Here is a 17,701-nt window from a genome sequence, read left to right as displayed (position 1 = left end):
CAGGCTTCCTGTGGAGCTGGCTCTCTCTGTGGCTACAACGTGGCTGTCAGCAGCATCTGGGACCACAGCCTTCCTTGCAGTTTTTCCTGGTACTGTTTTCGGGAAAGCAAGGTCACATCTTTCTCAGAGACCCTGAGAATGTGTCTGGTCTGGCTTTATTGGCTGGGATTTAGTCACACATTCATGCCCATCCCTAAAAGTGTCCCCATGACTATGAGGATGGAACATGCTAACTGGCTTAAGCCAGTCAGGGATCACACCTGGAGCTAGTGATGAATCAACCTGCCCTGAAGCCCATGGGCTGCTCAGTGAGAATAATTACCTGAGATAAAACTGGGATTCTGTTAACAGGAAGAGGGAGCCATTGATGCTGGTTATCTCAAATCAGCAAATGCCTACCACACTACTTCGTTTGACTGTCCAAAAGCCATTGCCTTTGAGTCGATGCCGACTCATAGCAACCCTATAGGACAGAATAGAGCTGCCCCGCAGGGTTTCTAAGGGGCAGCTGGTAGATTTGAGCCGCTGGCCTTTTAGTTAGCAGCCTAACACTTAACCACTGTGCCACCAGGGTTTTGTGCACTCCATATATTTAATTCCCCAAGATAAACCTTCTAAAATGCTCATGCCTACAAAATAATGAGTAGTCCTCTCTGTATGAGCAGATAGAGCTCTTGTTAAAAAATTGTCTGTAATTTGGAAAAATGGAAATCGCTTCATTTTTTGACATCATGCCTGAGCCTTGTCTCATAAGTCTGCTTGATTCTAATCTGACATTCTTACGGAAGGCAGCAGTATATTTCACTAAAAATGTATGTCAGGTAAAGGTGCAAATAGTCTACAGCCCTTTACGGTTGGAGGTTAACCTGCAGAAATTGAAAAAAAAGTTATAATTTTATAGCCTGCTTAGAGGAGTTGGGAAACCCTGGTGGTATATTTGTTAAGAGCTACAGCTGCTAACCAAAAGGTCAGCAGTTTAAATCCACCAGGCGCTCCTTGGAAACCTCTGTCCTATATAGGGTCGCTGTGAGTCAGAATGGACTCAGTGGCTTCGGGTTTGGTTTTTTGGTTTGGCAGAGAAGTTGAAACAAAGCTGACATGGTTTATTGAACTGTAAAGAGTTAACCCTTCGTATAGGACAACTGCAGGGGCTGAGAGGCATGGGCTTCTGAGTGCTCCCCGCTGGGCAAACGTGGGCAAAGTTCACATGTATAGATGGGGAAACAGGCTATAATGAAACAGAAGATTTAAACAATTTAGGATTTCTGATGTATAATATGGTGCGTAGAGAAGGCTGGCCGTGGCTGCTTCGATGATACTATAGACCAAAAAGAGGCAGCAAACGGAGAGGCAAAGCTCTGGTTCTCAGAGGAGTCTCATCAGCCATTCCTTTTGTTATGAAGGTTGTCATGGTAACGGGAGGGCTCAGCACTGGGAGCAGGCTAAAGCTGCTTTTATAACACTGCGTGAAGCATATTTAACATTTGGCAAGGTCACCTTTTGGCTCATGTTGAAACTGATAAAGTGCGAGTCCCCCCTGGTATGCTGAAATCATGTGTCAATAACAATGTCCCTTAAGAGGCACACCTGGAGGTACAAGAAACATGTCTTTTTTTCAGGGATCGGTGGTGCAAAAATCCATCGATAACAAAGGCTTAGGACTCTGCTTGACTGCATATGATGAAGAGAAACATTGATGTTTTAAAGAAGAGAATGACAGGATTAAATCAGCATTTTAATCTGGTTTTGAATAATTTCATCTTGGAAACAAGTAATGGTAAATGGGAGGTAACCGAAGAAGGAGGAGGAAGAGAGGGAAGGAGGAGGAGATACAAAGCTCTTGCAATCCATCTACTCGTAGACAACCACTTTTTAGATTTCAGTGTCCCATTTACCATTTCTTTTTCTGCTTAATTAATGCTGTATTACTTATTTAGCTCTCTGTGGTGTGCTCTTGCCTCCTGCCTCCTCTCCCCCCTCTGCACTACCCTCTCCAGCAGGTAGCTGAGGCTTTGCTCAGGCTGTCTCCTGGGCCTTCCCTTTTCAGCTGTGTGAGTAGTATTTTTTATTCTTCTGTTTCAACTTAGGCAGCACCTCCTCCAGGAGTCTTACCAACCAACACCTCCCCAGCCAGGTACAGTCCACCATCCTCTGTTGTCTTCCTTGAGCTCAAAGGAGAGGGATGTTGTTGTCATCTTTGTGTCCCTAGAGCCTGTCCCAGCATCTGACACAGAGTTGGCACTCAGTCAACATTGCTAAACTAACCTGAACTGAATGAAGGGAGAGTTTCCTGGGGCATTGTGTGGGTATTTTTCCTCGTACTCTAGGTGTCTTGGAAAAGCCTCTTAAGAGAAGCATCTAGAAGCACTGCAGTGGTTACTGACAGAGTAAACCCAGACCCAACTCAGAGCTACTTGCTGCAGTCGTAATGCTGCCTCAGCAGTCTTCTAACTTTACAAATCACAAGTGCTCATCCAGACAGCTACAAAACCAGTCACTGGGAGCTTTTGCTTTGCTGAGAGGAAAAAACTGGATTCATTGAAAGAGAAAAGCTGTTGTCAGCTTCTGAAACTCAAGATGTTCAAAAATAATCATTTCACGCAATCCTCGCAGAAACATAAGTGACTCTGATTTTTTTTTCAATCATGCAGTTATTATCTTTGACTCAGTTTCCTCATCCTGGATTCATGCCGTCCTTCACCGTACTGCCTTACCACCTGTCACCACCGTGGCTATCATCCATCTCAGACACCATGGTCTCTCAGGTGGTACAAGGAGCCCTGCTTCTGTTCTCTCATTCTAATCGAATAGCCACCAGACATCTATCTAGAACGCATCTCTGCCTGTGAAACTGTGTGAAAAAGTCTTCAATTTTCTCCATTGTCTACTTAATAAAGTCCAAAGACCTTACCTTGGCAATTAACATCCTCTACTACACTTCAACTTGCTTTTCTTTTTTTTTTTTTTTGCAACACGACAAATTCAGCCTGTAACCCAAAACTCATCTCAAATACCAAGAAGAAATGCTGATGTCTGCTGCTGAAAATAATGTCTGCACTCCCTGGACCTTCTCACTTTTTCCCTTGTATTAGTGTTTTAAACTGTAAATATCCATTTCCGTGGAAGAACATCTGTGCCTCATTTATCCTTGTGTGGCTGGAAACACTATCATGTTGCTCTGTGTGCTGTATTCAGGGTAACCACTCAGTTAATATTTGTTAAATAATGTGTTTTGAGTTCATATCATGAAAGATACTCTTTAAATAAGGTTTAAAAAAATGTTTTCTTTTTTGGAAGGGATACTTATTAATTATTAGCACATGTTTCTTTAAATAATGGTTGTATTTTCATATGACAATTCTGTATCAATTTCACAGAAAAACTATGGTTCACTATAAGTTATTTCTTAAATTTTAACTGTTGTACCTAACAGGCTACCCGTCCTGATAATTCATTTTTACCACTCACAAAATAAATAAATAAATAAATTAAATAAAAGCCACTTATCTCAACTGTGGGATGGGCACCAATTTTATATGGTGTGGGTACCATCTAGTGGGCAATATGAATAATGCTCAACAATTAAATTGGAGAATTAGAACTGACAAAGGCCTTGAGCACCATCTGGTCCAACACTCTGCATTACACAAATGAATAAACTGAGACTGAGACATTTTAAGATTCTCAAGGTCTGCATAAGCCTGAGTACCTACTGAGTCAAATGGCAAAAATACGCTACGTAAAACTGAATGGCAAAAGACGCTCTTTGCATTTAAAAAAAATTATTTTAAGTTTATACCTTACATGGTTTAAATTTCAAGACCATTTTGTTGTTGTTGTTAGGTGTTGACGACTTCATTCCAATTCATAGTGACCCTACATACAACAAAAAACAGTCTGATCCTACGCCATCCTCACAATTGTTGCTATGTTTGAGCCCACTGTTATAGGCACTGTGTCAATCCACCTCACAGAGGGTCCTCCTCTTTTTTGCTGACCCTTTGTATTACCAAGTATGATATCCTTCTGCAGGGATTACTCACTACTTATAACATGTCCAAAGTACATGAGATGAAGTCTTGCCACTCTCGCTTCCAAGGAGCACTCTGTACTTCATCCAAGACAGACTTGTTTGCTCTTCTGGCAGTCCACGGTGTATTCAATATTCTTTGCCAACACCACAATTCAAAGGCACCAATTCCTCCCCAGTCTTCTTTATTCATCGTCCAGCTTTCGCAGGCACGTGAGGCAATTGAAAGCACTGTGGCTTGGGTCAGGTGCACCTTAGTCCTCAAGGTGACATCTTTGCTTTTCAAACACTTCAAAGAGGTCTTTTGCAGCAGATTTGTCCAATGCAATGTCTTCTGATTTCTTGACTGGTGTTTTCATGGGCATTTATTGTGAATCCAAATACAATGAAATCCTTGACAACTTCAATCTTTTCTCCATTTATCATGATGTTGCTTATTGGTCCAGTTGTGAGGATTTTTGTTTTCTTTGTGTTGAGGTGTAATCCATACTGAAGGCTGTGGTCTTTGAGCTTCATCAGTAAGTGCTTCAAGTCCTCTTCACTTTCAGCAAGCAAGGTTGTGTCATCTGCACATCACAAGTTGTTAACGAGTCTTCCTTCAATCCTGATGACATATTCTTCTTCATATAGTCTAGCCCTCAGGTTATTTGCTCAGCATACAGATATAATAAGTGTGCTGAAAGGATGCAACCCTGACACACACCTTTCCTGACTTTAAAACACGCAGCATCTTCTTATTCTGTTCGCACCACTGGCTCTTGGTCTGTGCACAGGTACTTTCATGAGCACTATTAGGTGTTCCGGAATTCCCATTCTCTGCAATGTTATCTGTAATTTGTTATGATCCACACAGTTGAATGCCTCTGCATAGTCAACAAAACACAGGTAAACATCCTTTTTTGGTCTGTATTAAACCTTGTCTGATATTAAGATTACAACTCATGCTTTATTTTTGTTTGTATTTTCCCAGTTTGCCACAATCATATTTTCTTTCTAAACATTCCTTTCTACACATTTTGAGTCTTTTTGCTTTGGCAGTGTCTCATGTGTACAGCATAAAATTGAGCTTCAGTTTTTTTTTTTTTTTTTAACCCAATCTCTAAGTTCTTTTAATAAGTAAGTTTAGCCTATTTACATTTTGACAATTTTGATGTGACTGAAATGTTTGGTCTGGGTTATATCATGTGATTTGATGTTAAGATTTGAGGATTTATATCTGAAAAAACCATATGGTATGTTTTATTTTTATTGTGCACATTTCTTTTAATAGTTAGGAAGATTGTGGTTTCATTCTGGATGTTATATTTATAGCTTTAATATAGTACAGTAAAACCTGCAAAAGCTGGAAGCTGTGTTAGGCGGAAACCTGTCAGAGAAGGAAAACTCAAATATTTTCCACTAAAATGAACAATAGAAAAGTGGTAGTACTGCACCCTGTCAAAGATGGAAAACCTGTGAAACCCAGAAAAATAATACAGTTCTGTTGAGTTCTGGTTCTCACAGGTTTACTGTATAACATCCTTAGTCTTCCACTTCTTTACATTGAATTAATGATCTGCTCCAGGTAGAGAATTACCTACAATGGACAATTATGAAATTTGTGCATGTACTTTTCATCCTGCCTTTCTTCTCCTTCCTCTCTGTCCAGATTTTACTTGATTCTATTATCATTCCTTGTCCACTGAAGACTGTGAACGAAACTTGTAGAAAGAATGATATGAATAACACTTTAATTTAGCTCAGGAGTTCAGTATGAGAGAAGAGGCTGGAGAACAGAGAAAAGAAGAAAAAGCTGGAGAGAGACTCAAGCATGCCGACTGGGCAGGAGTGTGCTCAGTAGTTGGACCCACCCTGGTTTGTGTATAGTTTGGTTGTTTTTCAGAAATAGGACTCTGTCTTCCAGAACTCACCATAGACTATGACTAGGGATAATATTGATCCTAACTGTCTTAAAGTAACAGCTGCAACTAACATTCGATTGCCAACTCTGTGCCTGGTAACTGCTCTGCACTGAAAGAGTGAAAAATAGAATCTATGTATTAACAGATTTTTGTGAACTTTGGAGTATTAAAAAATAAATCCAAGGTAAGTAGTGAGAGAATGAAAATGGGGCAGGGTCAGGCTGCCATGTAGTTTTCCATAATCCTTGTCTTCTAGATGCTGCTATTATATTTTTATTATATTGTATTTATTATATACACTTTTGGCCAATCAATTTATGTGTTGTTTGATTCAATTTATTCTTTTTCTCAACATTTTGTTGTGAAATTTTCACAAATCTACATAAATTTTGAAAAATAGTACATTGAGTACCGATACACTCTTCTCCTATATTTACTATTTGGACATGTTATCAGTTGGGATCAGTCCCTGGAGAAGGCCATCATGCTTGGTAAAGTAGAAAACCTGTTGATGTCAATTCCAACTCATAGCAACCCTAGAAGACGGAGTAGAACTGCCCCGTAGGGTTTCCATGGAGCTTCTGGTGGATTCAAACTGCCAACCTTTTGGTTAGCAGCCAAGCTCTTCATGACTGTGCCACGAGGGCTCCCAGCAAAGTAGAGGGTAAGTGAAAAAGAAGATCCTCTATGAGATGAACTGGCACCGTGGCTGCAATAATGGGCTCAAACATACCTACTATTGTAAGGATAGCACAGGACTGGGCAATGTTTCATTCTGTTATACATGATATTTAGGTTCGCTGTGAGTTGGAGCCGACTTGATGGCACCTAACAACAAAACAACAATTGTTAATATTTTCACATATTCGCTTTATATCATAGATATAGATACAGATATGGCTATAAATGATGGTTCCCAAATGGGGGCTATTTTGCCTTCTAGGGGACATTTGACAATGTCTGGAGATGTTTTTGATTGCTATGGTGGAGGGGTTGCACTGTGCTACAGCCATCTACTGAGTAGAGGAGGCTGCCTACAGTTAACCCAGGCTTAGCTGTTTTAAAACGTCTTTCTCACCACCTCTGTGAAGCTGAGCTCCAGAGGATCTGTCCTTCTTGCCCCTTAATTTGGGTAAACTCTTGTTGAAACACACATTATCTCTTTTTATTGCCTTGACATTGGTTCAAAAAAAGCAACCTTCAAAAACATTCCAAGTTTGTTTTAGAAAAGGAGCATTATTTTAAGGTGAAATGGGAAGGTTTTATACTTGAAGAAACTCTTGCATTTTTGGAAACTAGTTTTAGAACAGGAAATGTCTTCAGTATAAGAGCTCATTTCCATAAAATGTGACAGGTCCCATTAGCATTCAAGGACTGGATTTGTTTTACCTGCCTTTGATCTCCAAAGCAAAAAACCAAACCCATTGCTGTCAAGTCGATTCTGACTCATAGTGACCCTATAGGGCAGAGTAGAACTGCCCCATAGGGCTTCCAAGGAGCACCCGGTGGATTTGAACTGCCAATCTTTTGGTTAGCAGGCACTGGTTAATGAAAGCGGTGTTGGTACATAAATTCAGATTCTACAGAAAGCATTGTAAACCCTTCAAAATATTATTTTTTCTTAGATCAGAATTTATTTCACCCTCATCCATGATTCTGTGGATTCCGTGTAACCTATCTTGGGCCACGTAGCAATAATAACAATACTTTACATCTGGACCAATTATTAGGATTTCAAAGCAGGTTTGGGAAGATGTTTTGCACTCCCACTATGGCTGCTAACCAAAAGGTCAACAGTTCAAATCTGCCAGGCGCTCCTTGCAAACCCTACAGGGCAGTTCTACTCTGTCCTATAGGGTCGCTATGAGTCAGAATTGACTCGAAGGCAATGGGTTTATGGGTTATTCCACAGGTAGATAAACTGAACCTTAGAGTAGAGGGGTTACTTATGATCAAGTTAGGAAGTGTCAACACTGGGCTTAGGGGCATGTGGACTCCATGACCCCTGTCCCTGTACACTTCTCACACCATCGTTATTTCTCAATTAGTGATATTTTACATCTGAAAAGAATGTAAGTCCCCACTTCTACCATTTTTCAAGGGTTTTCATAGAATTATTTATTTAAAAAAAATTATTTTAAGAAATTTATTTAAAAAATTATTTATTAAAAAAAAAACCTAGTGCCATCATACCACAGTAGAACTGCCCCATACAGTTTCCAAGGAGCGCCTGACAGATTTGAACTGCTGACCCTTTGATTAGCAGCCATAGCACTTAACCACTAAGCCACCAGCGTTTCCTTATTTATTTTACCTTGCAATATTTTCCTAGATTTGCTCTGCAGTCTGATGCCTTCCATCCTCTCTTTCCCCTCTCTCTCCTTCACAGGGACCTGTATCCAATGGCTCTCCAGCCTTTCCTCGATTCCTCCTCATTTTTTCATGGCATTTCCTCCAAAAAACCTTTTGTACATCTAATTTCTTCTCGGCGTCTACTTTTTGGAGAACTCAGAATAATACCAAAGCTGGTAACCCCAAGCATTCACCATACCATGGACCTTAGTTAATGCATTACTGATGTGTAAGGGCACTTTAAAACTGAGGTGACTGGCATGACTAAAAAGTCTAAATCAAACTCCCCTTTGCCCTAAATCCCTGCTTCTGCTTTCAGAATATGTACATACCCCTCGAAGGAGCAAGTATGTTGTCACACTTACTTAAGACTGTGATAAAAATATTCTGTCCTCAGAAAGAATGCTTATAGACAAAGTTATATTTCACTGTTAAGCAAATGATGAGAATGTTCCAGTAAAATAATGACAAAAATATTCCCCCAAAAGATGTTTATATAAAATTGTTCTCAAGAAACTACTTAAGCAATTTGCCACCAGAAAGTCTAAGATTAGTTGACATTGTAAAAGGTTTACTTAGGACTCATATGTAACCCCCAGCCCTCCTGTAGAAAAATCCCTCTCTTCTTTCAGGCTTTGGAGCACTTGGTATTTTACCAAGAGTTATCCCAGCTTCAGCTAAAACAATCTCCAATAAAATTATCATTTCTCTCCTTACAGAGTTGTTGATATTTTTACCAAGATATCAGAATTGTGGGATTCAAAGCTGCATTATCTTCTGTGACCTGAAGTGCCAAGGACCCAGGCTCCAATTGGGCTGTCCAACTCCGTGGGCTTTGGTAGACATCTTAAGGTAAATAACCTCTGCAATTTGAGTTCTACTGTCTTACTTCAAAGTTTTTAGAGTATTATTGTAGGATTTGTTTTGGTTCTTGCAAGTAAAAATTTGTTTATTGTGACTGTCTCAATATGGGGTATGCTAAATCCAAAAGAGAAGCTGATTTTCCTTGATACATGGCCAAGAACTATGGGTCTAGGTCTTGTTTGTATTGGTTGTTGTGAGTGTCTACTCTTGCTTGCTACATGGCAAAAATGTTTGCATTTGGATTTTTGTTTGAGCTCCCTAAGGACAATTTGTTAAATCAGTAGCCTCTTTGAGGTTCTTTGGGTTCCTATTTTAATTAGTTTGTCTGTTTGTTTGTTTGTGAGCAATTTAAGGCTGCTTAATCAGAAATGCCAGCTATCATGAAGAATTTCAGATCCTTGTTGAAGCTACCAGCCTGGACTTCCTGATTTACACTAACTAGTCTATATGATAATCAGGCAAAGAGAAATCCCTCTAATTTAAAAGTAAAATATCCAATTTAAGCCATAAACAAACAAGAATTGGAAGGCTCATGGGGATGGAAGAATTTTGACTCCCATATAACAGCTCTCTGAGTTCCCAGAACTGAGAAGACTCAGTGCAAAGCAAGAGACAAAAAATAAAAAGCCCTTCCAGACCTGCTTATATTGAATGGCATTGAAGAGACTGTGCTGATAACTGAACTTTTAAAGCATCCATGATAAATAAGCCTAGACCCCCCCAAACCCACCAGGACACTGGCTTGAAGTTCATGTTCAAAACAACAACAAGTGAAATATATTATAAGAAATTTGGAATTTCAATGATCACTTTGAGAAAAATGAATTTCTACCTGCTCTGCATTTCTCCTTCCACTTTGAGAAAATGAATTCCCACTTACATTGTCTTCTTAGAGAATTTTGTTTAATGCTCAGCTTTAGTCAGAAAGTTTAAATAAAATACCTCCAGCTGAAACTATAGCAAATTAATAAGCTTATGTGGGACTTGTTTTTTTCTGTTAAATTGAGTCAACCTTGTCCAAGAATTGTTGAACCTAGGCTTCCCATATGTTTATATTATATAATATTGTATAAGCTTGATTTTGAAGCTGGTCTCACAGACTGATGAATTTATATGATTTTTCTGTTTTACCTTGTTCTGAGAGTTCACTGTGTCTATGCTTCTGTTTTTGTATCAAACTGAAGGCCATGGCTGCTGTTTATCATAGGACAATCTAAAAATCTCAGTTCTTTTCTCTTCCAAGAAAAATTGCTTCTTGTGCCTGGCTTGTATCCTGGGCTTTTAATAGTTACTCTAAGAAACTTTGATATAAATCAGTCTACTTGAAAAATGTACCAAACAAGAATGAATTGTTCATTGGTATAACAAAGCCTTAAAAAAGGACAAATTATTCTAAATTGCTTCTCTAAGAAAATCCTATAAAACATGTAAAAGACAAAGCTATGAAAATATAATAATTTCTAAACTCTGGATGGTATTACTAAATTAGATTATTTCTTCAAAAAATTACTCTAATTAGTTTAATAATAAATAAGCACTTATATGAATTGAATAATCCTACCATTCCCAGGAATTAATAAAAATGAATTCATTCTAATAAAGTTTTACGTTTTGTGATACGTCAGCATAGTAGCAGTTTATTTTTTAAATAACTTGAGCTAAATTAAGTATATGAAATATGTTTTGTTAAAAGAAAAGATAATAATTTTGTCCTAAAATAGATTGGTTGTTACATGATAAGAAAGAGAAAAGCATAGAACCAAGATGAGAAAGAGGAAAGAAAAGAATTTAGATGGATATAGAAAGTTGTAAATGCTTAGAGGAAAGTTAAATAGACAAGAAGTGAAGGTTAAAATTTTTTAAGAGGGAGAAAGAGTAGTTTTGTCATAAAATGGAAAGTCTGGTTATGCCAGAATATGAAAGATAATAAAAGGAAAACTTGAGGGTATATAGTAAGCTGGAAAAAAAAGAAAAAAAAAAAAGCCACATAGAAAAGGTATGTGTATGTATATGTGTGTCTAACAGTGAATGTGTTCATTTTCTTGTCACTTTAAGGATTATGTTATGAGAAATACATAACAAAGACAAGAAATTTAGAAAGTTTGTTAAAGATTTTTTTTGTTATGATCAAGGTTCTTGTTTATTACAGCTGAAGGTTTAATGGATTAATTCATGAAAATTTCAAAGGATTTAATGTCAAATAACATTGAGATAAGAAAATTTCTTTCTGTTAAGATACAAAATTTCTCTTAATTACTTGGTTGAAAAGTTTATTTTACTCTTTATGAAATCTACTTTGAAAACAAGGGTTCTACAAAATAAATTTCTGAATAAAAAACTAAGCCCTATGGCTCTAGAAAAAGCTAGTTTTTACCTTTAAGATATTTGGTTAAATAACTCAAATATTGTTCCTGTAATAAACTCCTGAAATTTTTAAAATTTTGTAGAAAAGCCATAAAATATTTGTTTCTATTTTATGAAGGGAAAAATACCAAGAAGTTTTATTTAATATGTTATAAATTACACGAAGCATGTTGTCAAATCAAGGGAAGTCCCAAATTTTCTAACTTAAGAAAGCCAAAACATCTCTTTGGACAAGCCAGCCTTCTGGAGACTTTAAAATAATATTTAAATGCCCCAGTGGCCAGAAGCAGATGACTGCAGAGGTAAACAATTAATCCCAAGATCATGGAACAAGACTCCACGCATGTTACTGAATTTTATGGAGTTAGTTTAATGTTTGTAAGTATGAATTGTTTCTCCAACATTTTTAATCAAACTATTATTTCCCCAACAATGCAAAAAATTATGTATCTTAAAGAAATCAAGTTTATAAACAACCATAGTTTCATACCTTGAGTCAGTCTTTTGAAAATGCCAAGTTGTTTTTCCAAATGTGGCCTCGCTCTACACACGTACCAACGAGAAGATCACGGGAGCAGAGTGTCTGAACTATGGCATGGTGAAGTAAGGTGCCTAACTATGATACTATAAACACAGAAGGAAAGCTCACATAGAGCAAGCCCAGGCAGGAGAAAGCGCTCTTATAATTGTGATCAAGGAATCTATGTGGAGACTCATGATCAGAAGGGAGGATTGTGTAGGGATGCTTTAAAACTAAGGTGCCTCGCTTACTAAAAAGTCTAAATCAAACTCACTTTTGCCATAAATCACTGCTTTTGTTTTCAGGATATGTGCACCCCCTTGAACGAACAAGTATGTAGTCACGCTTACTTAAGACTCTAATAAAAATCTTCTGTTCACAGAAAGAATGCTTATTGACAAAGTTATAGTTTATAGCTAAGCAAATGATAAGAATGTTCCAGTAAAAGAATGACAAAAATATTCCCCCAAAAAGATATTTATATAAAATTGTTCTCAAAAATTACTTACACAGTTTGCCCTCAGAAATTCTGAGATTAATTGACTGTGAAAGATTTACTTGTTACTCATGTGTAACCCCCAGCCTTCCTATATAAAAATCTCTCTCTCCTTTTGGACTTCAGGAAAAAAAAAAAAATTTTTTTTTGTTTTATACCCCAGCTTCAGCTGTTACAAATCCTCAATAAAACTTTATCGTTCCTCTCCTTACAGGGTTCTTGTTATTTTTTACCACTTTGACATTGGGAAAATGAGAGTACTGAATAATTTGGCGTCAATTTGTGACTGTCTATGGAGACAGATTCTATTGTATTAGAATACCAGTGACAGTACCTAAATGTGGTAGGTGGCAAGGGGATGGTGGAGTTAGACCTGGCATTAATAGCAGCTGGGACAGACACATGGCGGCAGCATGGAATTCTAAAACTGGAATAAAGCTCATCTGAATAAGTTCCTGCCTATATCCTTTATCATCACGCCCCCGGGTAATGTTGCTTCGTTTTGTCTTCATTGCTGTTGCCAAAGAAAAACATGCAAGAGATTATTTGGGTGGCCGAACTAGGTACTGGGGGTAGAGGTTTAGAGGCTGCCTGCTTGAGTTCGTGTTCAACTCTCCATCAGCAGAGAAATGGAGAGGCTTTGGAGTCCATTTCAAATCCCAGGGCTGTCACTGATATGACTTTGGGTGAGTTATTTAATGTGGTTATAGTGGCTTCCTCTTTTTTAAACAGAGAGGGAATGGATGCCAACTGTTTAAGATTATTTTGAAGACTGGTAATAATGTATACAAAATCTTAGCACTGTTTCTGGAATATAAAGGCTCCTTTGTATGTTGTAGCTCATTTGGCTTATTATTCTAATGTGAGAGTGGGAGAAGCGCTCAGCCCATTGATAAAATACTTGGCACTCAGATCTCCAAGGAGGGCATCTCTGTGGTCCACTTAGGTATCACCTCTGGGCACACACCAGAGCCACCAGAACTCTTCCCCACGAGGCCACGTGCCCCACTGTCTCTGAGCAGTTGCCTGCTGAGAAAGCTGCTGCCATAATTAACGGTGGCAAAGTTTTAATGAACCCCTCAAGGAGAATTTTTCTGACACTTTTTAAATCCTGAAATAGTTTCTATACCTTCGAGACCAATTAAAAAGTTTTTTGTTTTTTTAAATCTTTGCCAAGATGCCTGGGCAACTTTTCAGCTGTGTCTTTTTAATGAATCACAAACAGACTCTAAGATATGGTTGTCTAGTGTGTTAACTGGGACTGCGAGAGCTCAGGGAACAAAGTATGGAAACTTCCAAGAAACCCGGCGGGTGATGGCTCCAACGTCACATTCCCTGCAACTTGGAATCTTTCCGGATTCACTCACAGCCCCTGAGGGGGGGAGAGAGAATACTCTGAAGGATCTAATAGGTCACTGATACGTGAGGCTCTCACACTTATTTTCCTGTCTGGGTGCACAACTTGGGGCTTCTTGGCGATGTCCTATTGGCTGCCAACTGGAGAAGCTGGAGTGCTGCCAAGCTCTGCAGTGAGAAGCATGTATACATTTACCAAGCACATCCCTACCCTTAGCCTACCTCTGCTCTTTTTGGTTTTTTTTTTTTTTTAAATAGTATTTTACTGTGTTTTCAGTGAAAGCTTACACAGCAAATTAAGTTCCCATTCAATAATTTCTGAACAAGTTTTTCAGTGGCATTGGTTAGTTTTTTCACAATGTGTCACCATTCTCATTATTTCTGTTCTGTTTGTGCCACTTTCAATAATCTAGTTTCCCTGCCTCTTTACCTTTACACCTTTGTTTTAAACTAATTGCTGACCAATTGGTTTCATATAGATGATTTTTTAAAGGAGCACAGTACTCATGGGTAATGTTCTTTATTTTGTGAGCCAACCTGTTATTTAGCTAAAAGGTGAGATCAGGAGATTAGTTTAGTCAGTTCAAGGTTTAAAAAGTATCTTAGGGCCGTAGTCTCTAGGAGTCCACTAGTCTCAACCAGTCCGATAAGTTTGGACTTCAAGAGTTTGAGGTCTGTTCTAAATTTTTCTCCCATTCTATCAGGATCCATCTATTGTGGCCCTGCCTCTGATCTTAATTAACCTGACAGAGGTGCCAGCTAATCCCTCACCCCTGGGAAATCAGCATCCAAACAATATATGTATGCTTATCCACACACAAGCAAGATTGGACATTTAATTGAGATGGTTAATCAATTCAGGACGAAAATGATTTAATTCAAACTGCTTTGTTGAAGTAAGTTTAGATCCATAATGACCCATTCTTTGACTCTCTGACCTTGTGTTCACAGACGTGCCAATGGAACAATGTTGGGATCTAGGTAAATGGAAGAAGAACCAGGATGGGTGGCACTCATTATAGATGGTATCTCTGATGGAATTGTATAAAGAAGCTTCAGATCATGAGTTAATGGTGAACAAAACCCCCTTCTTTGAAATACATCATGAAAAGAATGAGCTAGGAAGCTACTAAAAGTCAAAAAATTTTCCTGAATATGCTTGGGCAATTTCCTTGTGCAAATATCACTAAATTGCACACCTGAAAAATGTTGAATTGGCAAATGTTGAGTTATACGTATTTTTATAACAATAAAAAAGAAATTTAGATAAACGCAATTAATTTTTAGGGAAAGAACTTTCTTAGAGTGAAAGATTAATTCATGAAAATATGCATTTTCAAATGACTGTGAGCCATCCCTTAAAGCAAGGTATATCTATCATACATGTTTATCTCTACCCTCTTCCCCAGATACCACTGAAATGGCAGTAGAGCAAAAAGTACAAATGGCAGGAACAAATAAAATGGGAGAGAAGACATAAGTGGACAAGAGAAGTAGTAACTTTATATATATATATATAATATATATATGTGTGTATATATATATAATATATATACATTTGTATATATATACATATGGAAGTACACTTATAGCATGTACCTTGCTTTAAGGGATGGCTCACAGTCATTTGAAAATGCATATTTTCATGAATTAATCTTCACTCTAAGAAAGTTCTTTCCCTAAAAATTAATTGCGTTTATCTAAATTTCTTTTTTATTGTTATAAAAATACGTATAACTCAACATTTGCCAATTCAACATTTTTCAGGTGTGCAATTTAGTGATATTTGCACAAGGAAATTGCCCAAGCATATTCAGGAAAATTTTTTGACTTTTAGTAGCTTCCTAGCTCATTCTTTTCATGATGTATTTCAAAGAAGGGGGTTTTGTTCACCATTAACTCATGATCTGAAGCTTCTTTATACAATTCCATCAGAGATACCATCTATAATGAGTGCCACCCATCCTGGTTCTTCTTCCATTTACCTAGATCCCAACATTGTTCCATTGGCACGTCTGTGAACACAAGGTCAGAGAGTCAAAGAATGGGTCATTATGGATCTAAACTTACTTCAACAAAGCAGTTTGAATTAAATCATTTTCGTCCTGAATTGATTAACCATCTCAATTAAATGTCCAATCTTGCTTGTGTGTGGATAAGCATACATATATTGTTTGGATGCTGATTTCCCAGGGGTGAGGGATTACCTGGCAACTCTTTCAGGTTAATGAGTTGGAATTGACTGGACGGCACTGGATGGAAGTACTCAGAGGACTGCTAATTAACTTAGCAGAGAAGTTACCTACTAACAACCACACCAAGAAGACCAAGAAGATATGAGACATGCTAGCTCCAAGGACTGCTGAGAGGCCTCAGACTTGAGGGCATCAGCAACAGTGGAGGGTGAGCCGTAGGCAAAGGGACAGAAACCGGAAATGAGAGGACAGTCGTTGTTAGAGCCATTGGATCGTCCAAACCCTGCACCACTCACACCTCCAGGCAACAATTCACACCCAGCAAGAGTCTGCAGGTTTATTTTCTGGAGAAATTAAAGATAAGAAGCCCTGGGTTCTGGTATCCCACTTGAAATAGACACCAGGAGGCTCCAGGCTGAACACAGAGGAAATAAGTGAAAGTCTGAACGCTGGAGGATGAGGGTACTAGCCCAGTTTTCTCCCTGCCCCTCAATCTCTTACACTCAAGTATTCACATTCTGACAAGAGGCTGAAGAGCTCACTGGGTAAACTAAACAGCCCCCAGAAATATTCACATTTGAAAGAATCTCAAAATGACTAGCTGGGCTAACCTGATAGAGGTGCTGGGTGACCTCTCACCCCCCAGGAAATCAGCACCCAAAAAACATGTGTGTGTATGTATATATATATCCACACACAAGTCAGTTTGGACATTTAATTGAGATGACTTTTTGCATAGTTTTATCCTATGCAAAACTCTGCATATGCAGTTTCCAATACGAGACAAAAATGAAAAACAAAAATAATTCAGTAGAAACAGAGATGATTCAGAGACGAGAATAAAACTAAAAACTCCAATAATTAGATCATCCTACCTTTTCCTACCTTCTCCTCCCAGCACATAGAGTCAGCATTTGGCCAGTTGCTTGGTACGGGGGTAGGGTAGGGGCTGGGGGGTTGTGGGTGTTGCAGGAATCATGTGTACTGGAGGCATCCAAGGGTGCAGAGTGTGGAGGTGGCATGGTTAGGAGATTTGAAACACCGAGCAAGTAAGCGACTATTCCTTCCCCACTGGGTGGATTTTACACTCTTGTTGAAAATCAATTGGCTGTATATGTATGGATTTATTTCTGAACTATTAATTTTATTCTGTTGTCTATTATTGTACTAGTATCAGACTGTTTTGATTATTATATCTTTATATTATGTTTTGAAATTAAGAAATGTGAGCCCTTCTACTTAGTTCTTCTTTATCAAGATTGCTTTGGCTATTTCGGACCACTTGTAATTCTACATAGATTTAGGGATTGATTTTCCATTTCTGCAAAGAAGGTGGTTGGAATTTGATAGGCATTGTGTTGATCCTGGAGCCCTGGTGGCAAAGTGGTTAAGAACTCGGCTGATAACTAAAAGGTAAGCAGTTTGAACCCACCAGCTACTCCTTGGAAACCCTATGGGACAGTTCTACTCTGTCCTATAGGGTCGCTATGAGTCAGAATCGACTTGATGGCAACGGGTTTGGTTTGGTTTTTTTGGTGTTGAATGTATAGGTCACTTGGGTTATGACTGATAACTTGACAATATTAAGTCTTCTGAGTCATAAACACAGAATGTCTCTCCATT

The sequence above is a fragment of the Elephas maximus genome, chromosome 8 (assembly GCF_024166365.1).
Source record: "Elephas maximus indicus isolate mEleMax1 chromosome 8, mEleMax1 primary haplotype, whole genome shotgun sequence".
Classification (NCBI taxonomy): domain Eukaryota; kingdom Metazoa; phylum Chordata; class Mammalia; order Proboscidea; family Elephantidae; genus Elephas; species Elephas maximus.
This window is presented reverse-complemented; position numbering follows the sequence as displayed.